Source organism: Rhopalosiphum padi, chromosome 2 (assembly GCF_020882245.1).
Source record: "Rhopalosiphum padi isolate XX-2018 chromosome 2, ASM2088224v1, whole genome shotgun sequence".
NCBI classification, from domain to species: Eukaryota; Metazoa; Arthropoda; class Insecta; order Hemiptera; family Aphididae; genus Rhopalosiphum; species Rhopalosiphum padi.
In genome coordinates, this window is record NC_083598.1 from 43,068,777 (window position 1) to 43,075,094 (window position 6,318).

General features: G+C 28.9%; 1 long non-coding RNA gene across 1 annotated transcript; it reads right to left on the reverse strand.

Annotated features, from left to right (window-relative positions):
* Nucleotides 1–4,337, reverse strand: LOC132919711 (uncharacterized). The gene is made up of 3 exons (XR_009660665.1): nt 4,314–4,337; nt 1,709–1,741; nt 1–252 (listed from the first exon to the last, which is right to left on the reverse strand). It is a non-coding gene; the product is annotated as an uncharacterized LOC132919711 (long non-coding RNA).
* Between the last annotated feature and the right edge of the window lie 1,981 nt (nt 4,338–6,318).

Sequence of the window (6,318 nt, forward strand, 5' to 3'; positions counted from 1 at the left end):
TTTAACTTTTGATTGATTGTAAACATGCATTATTTATAGTCATTATACTGAATAATACAGATAAAGGTACTAAAACATAAATTAAAATTATTTATTTAAAAAAAAATAACTGTAAACTTGACTATTTTTATAAATATCTCTGAGCAATAGTGAAAATATTATGATAATATGCTCTACGAATACCATCTTCATTGCTATTCTGAGCAATACAGTATGTCTTCAATAGATACAAATTTTCAGGGTCTAAATAATCTGAAAAGTTATTAGATTGGTTATTAGATTGGTTGATTGATCACCCAATATGATTATTTGTGGAATGATAACCACCCTTTTCAGTCAATGACTGGAAAGAGAGTCAACAATCAACATTACAATATTAGGGTAGGTATACACATTCACACATTATAATGTAGTCTTAGTGATCGGTAAATAATAAATAATAATGTTATGGCCTTAACACAAAATAAAGTAAGTAGTATGTAACATCTAGCTCCACTTGGACCGTACTTAAAAACCATCTTCCGGATTCCTACAACTTCACACTCACTGCGTGTGTGTCCGGCAATGGTCATATATATAAGGAGTGGTGGAACTACGGTGTAAAGCTATAAATTTATTATTGTATTTTGTATTTTCAAATAATAAAAAAATCTAGCGTGTTAACGATTGTTAAGTACATTGAGTGTTTCCTTAATTAATATTAAACCTGTTTACTGTTCCTTGTTTCAGTAACTAATGATAAGACTCCAGTTATAATTGGGTAGGTAAATTAATTTGTCATATAACTAAATCCACATATAATTTATATCTTATATGTGTATGCATATATAAGTGCACATAAATATAAATGAGAAGGTAGTAGACTAGAGAGTGTGCGTGATATAAATATAAAATATGTGTGCAATGAATTATGTACAAAAGAGGTAAATTATATACATAAATAAAAATAACAACAGTCATGTACCCTCTTCGGGTGTTACTACACTTAAAACTCATTTATTAACAATTAAAATAAAAGGTATTACCGCAAAACCCGGAGAAGAACCCTGATCCGAATTATTTGTATATAAAGGCTGTTTCATAAGGAACGCAGTATTTAATTTTATTAGAAATACGCATTATAAATGATACATATTGTTTCACTACGAGTTAAGATTTAATTGTGAAACACGAAAACGATCTCCATTCTCTTTTCTTACATTTCCATGACTCCACGTTCATATTCAAAAAAGGTTGGCCCAATCATCCCACCTATCTCAAATGCCACACCAAACAGTTACTCGCTAATCGCTAGATGCATTTGATTTTTTTCACATCGTCAGAACGCTACCTCGTTAAAATACAATTAACGAATGCTCTTCGTTTAGTTTTAGTATGATCCACTGATTCAAATAACACAATGACAATGTAATGTCCAATTCCGATGGTAGTGGACACGAAAATAATAACCACTTAAATAACTTCAAAACCAATAGTTAGCAGAAATTATAAGAACAATGTCACCCACCCAACAACAAATAATTACCTGGAATTTCAAAAACTGCGTTTTTTATAAAACACTCTGTACTTCATTTATATTTAGTTAATATAAATACATATTATAACAGAACTCAGTTATTATTTTGCAACAAATAACATGTTTATAATATATATTACATTGGTAATGTTTTATTATTTATAATTAATATTGGTACAAAATAATACATACTATGAAAATTATTTACGTAATGGATTGCAAATTCTGTAAAATGTTATAATTGTTTTAAATAAGTAGTGTAGGAATAAATAACTAAAAAATATCAAAAAATTGATAGATGGGATAATAGCATGACCCAGGGTATGACGTGAAGGGAGCATGAGTAGGTGACTGCCCTGCATAGAGCTAATAAGTATGTGGCACAGTTTTTAAGACTAATTATATTGTATTTTTATAATTTATGTTGTTATAACTGTTACGTTATTAGGTTATGTTATAAAATAATTAAAAAATATATCTGACAAAGTGTTAATAAAAACTCATGTTTTGGACTACCGTATTAACAAAAAATTTTAAAATAAAACAAATTTAAAAGTTAAATTCGATTTGTAGAGTATTTTAATATTTATTATATCTCTAAAAAGTGTTAACCTCGACGACCCACGTAGAAAATATGGTGATAAAGAAATATGGTGGGTAAAGAAAAACAAGTACAACAGATACGGTAAACTTTCATACACCATTTTAAAATATCACCATTTTAGTTACAAAACCAAAATATGTGGTTCATAAAGCTAGAGTCTAGTTTTGTCACAGCAAATATCACGGACGACGAGACCAAGTCCCTTTACGTTGTCGGTGCGCTAGATGGGGGCATCCTAACGTATGTATCAGATATCTTAGAAAAATCACTGTTCAGTAAATAAATAAATACCTAAAACTACAAAAAGTGCTCGATAAGCGTATATCTGAATCCGAAGAAAAAAATTAAATTAGTTGCTACGCGATTTAAAGCTAGGTGATAAAAAACCGTCATTTCAGCAGTTAGCAGGTGAGTAGTTAACTGAAGATTTGTTGAAAAGTGTATGGTTGCAGCACATATCAGTATAGGTGCAATCTATACTTACGACCAGTATAGACTATCTAACTAATTTGTCGAAAATGGCGGATAAAATTCCCGAGGAAAGTGAAATATATGCCGTTTTAGCCGTAAACAATGAGAAGAAATGCAAAGGCCAAAACAGTAACTCGAATTTGACGCTCGACCTACAAATTGTATGACTTACTAAAGCAATTTAAGATTTAAATCAACGGAGGCGTTGTAACGACAGAAAATAATCCAAAACGTACAGAAGAACAAGGTCTAAGTCTCATGACAGAAGTAAGATGAAAGATGAGCTATGTTATTATCATTCTAGGTTCAAGGATCAAGCTAGAATATGCAAATGTTCTTGTTGCAAAATGCACTCGAGTCACAACAACACGAAAAACTAAAAAACAAACCAGTTAAAGCGGTGTTTGGTTGCGCAGATAAACAAACAGCTTATTTGTAACTGATATCACCAGTAAGTATCGCATATTCGCGTCGACAGTGGGGTGGCGATCCCAGTTATACCACCGTAAAACGCAGAAAGGCAATTAAAATCTAATACATTAAAATATTATATGCAATAAATGGTACAGTCATTAACATCGGTGACGTAGCCCGGGGAGGGGGGTCTATGGGGTTCGGACCCCCCCCCCCCCTACCGACCGAAATGTCGTCGACGAAATTTTTTTTAGAATCTGAGTGGAACGAAAAACTTGTCAAAAAACCACTTGAAATACCGTTTGATGGGCCATTCAAAGTCTTGGACTAAACATACACAACTATGACATTAACAATTAGGCACAGAGAGAGGAAAGTTCCAATTGATAGGGTGAAACCAGCCTACATTAAAGCACTAGCCCAGCAGCTCCTTACCCAAGGCCATATGTTACAAATATGAAATATTACCAATCTTGCAGCGACCAAACCAAAACCAGCTTCCTCGCGGAGGAGCGGAAGAGAAAGTAAATGCACCACCCCACCAGAAACTACCAGAAGTAGCCGACCAGTACTGTCACAAAGAAATTGACCCTCACTGAAGAGGGAGTATGTGGTGTAGATGGTCACATTGATTTTATTGTATTATTATTTATTTAACTGTTACGTAATTAGGTTATGTTTATTAATTAATTTTTAAAAAAATTATAATATATGTCTCACAAAGTGATTGTAAAAACTTATGTTATGTACAAACGTAATAGTAAGAAGTTTTAAAATAAAACAAATATAAAAGTTAAATTCAACTTGTAGAGTATTTGTAACATATATTATATTCCTCTACAACTAGTTAAACTAATTAAAAGATAAAAAAAAACTTGTAAAAATGGAAATATCTTTAAACTAATTTAAATTGAAGCTAATGGCCATAGTTGCCTAGTTTATTTTATATGATCAATAAAAAAAAAAAAATTAAAAGATCCATGGATAATCGTAATAAAATATTATCTAGATAAAAATGAGATAATAACATATTTATATAGAAATATATAGTTAACTACTATTTTTTTACTTTAATCAGTTTAACCTAACCTATAGGTTATTGAGTTATTTATTGACATTATAATTTTTCAATTTATTTCAAATAATTACGATAGAAATGTTTATCAAAATGTTAGTCAAAATAGTTGAAAATTTAATTCAATATTCCATAAAAATTGTTATTAAAAGTATATAAAAATATTTAGTTGAAAACACACCTAAATAGTCAGAAATATATTATACACACAATTAAATTAAGAACATACGTACGATTAAGAATTTGAACTAAAAAATAAAATTGATAAATTGTTACTTATTTAATGTGATATAATTGTTATCTGATATTAGCGTATCGAGTATAAAATAAAAATAAAGTTTATATATTTATACACACACGCATTTAAAATTGTCTTTTATACATTTATTTTAAATCAAAAGAAATTATATAGGTATGCTTGTGGTATAATTGTGTTTCATATTTATATGAGTCCATTACATCAATGTCATTATTATTTCTCTTCTCAAACAAGTGTACCTATGCTTCAAAAGTCCAAGGTACAATTTTGATTTTTTATAGTTAATAGTTATACATCGTACCCGTAAAATAAACCAAGAATAAACGTTAAAAATTCCATAGAAGAACCGTGTTTGCAATGTCAATGAACCCGGACCATACCATGTTAAGTACCTTGTAGAAATCCTTCAAAGGTTGGTTTTAAGAAACAAATATAAACTATTTTCTGCATCACAAATTATCTATAATAATATCAAAGAGTGAAAAGATTTGATTGTTTGTATTGAATATGTTCCGAAACTACTGAAGCAATTTAAAGGAATTTTGGTACATAGATAGTTTAGACACTGAGAAAGGACATAAGCTTCTTTAAAAAAAGGATGTAAAGGGTTGAAATAGGGGATGGTTAATAATATAAAAAAAAAAATTAAAAAAAAAATTAATTAGACATCTTTTGACTAAAAAAGACTCAAATTTTATACATTGAGTTATAACATTCTATACATCAAATTAAATATATTTTCTATGTACAATACACTTACTGAAAAAATCTGGAATAAAATGATAAATATACTAATTAATAATTAGTATTAAACTCTATAATACTATCTCACAATATTATTAGAATATCGATTATCTAACATATTATAGTCTTTATTTAAATTTAGCAAAATGTAGACTAACCTAAACTAATCTAACCAACCTACAGTAGAGAATTTTTGTTTTCTTTACCTCCTCGTTGAACACCAGAAAGGATGTCAGGAAAACAAGATCTTATTCCATAAACTCTTTACTTTTTTCCTTCTATTAGATAAGTAATTATAAAAACATGATATTAATGGTTCATTAAAACCTTCGTGTCATAAGACGTTAAGTAAAACTTTTTGACTCATCCTAACAAAGGTTAATATATAAAATAAAAACCTAGGTTTTGAGTCAAGACCTTGAAACTCGTAGACTTTCAACCATAATTTCAAGAAAACCGATTATATTGCATTTTGTACATATTTTTAAATCTATTCGAATGGATTCAGGGCTAAAAAATAAATTAAATAAAAAACACAGTTTTTCACAAGGCATTTTAAATATTATAAGATTCTTTTGGACACATCAAATTGTTTCATTACATAATTGTAGTTATAAAACATATATTTGGACGCGAAATAGCTTGATGTTAAATAACTAATAATCATAAATCTTAAACATCTATACTGTTCAGTTAAACAAATGTTTGTATTATTTTCTCATATTGATATTTAATATTTATATAATATGCTCGTGTCCATATATTAAATAAATATATAAAAGTTTGATGTGCAACATGCCTACAAAATTGGGAAACTTTTATTCAACTAGCAATGAGCATTCGAAATATTTTACCGTTGTTACTTTTATTTAACGATGTGCAAATGTTAAACTCCAACACTGATAAACTACAAAGTATAGAAAAACTTTCTTATAACTGCGAACCATTCGTATTAATCATATAGTTACAGCTTTCCTATCTTCACTAAGCATTATAACCAACATAACAGAGGGATAAATAATGATTTTGGTTCTCATAGAATCTTCTGAACGTCAAATAAACTAAAATTACATGAGAAGTATACCCGATGTTACGATTTTATATATATGTTACCAGTTATATTGACTGAGAGATTTTTATACACTACCATATTCATAAGTTTAAAATCAAAGCTACAAACTTAATTTTAATTGTCTATTAGAAAATAAGACTCTTTACGTACCTCTCATAACTTT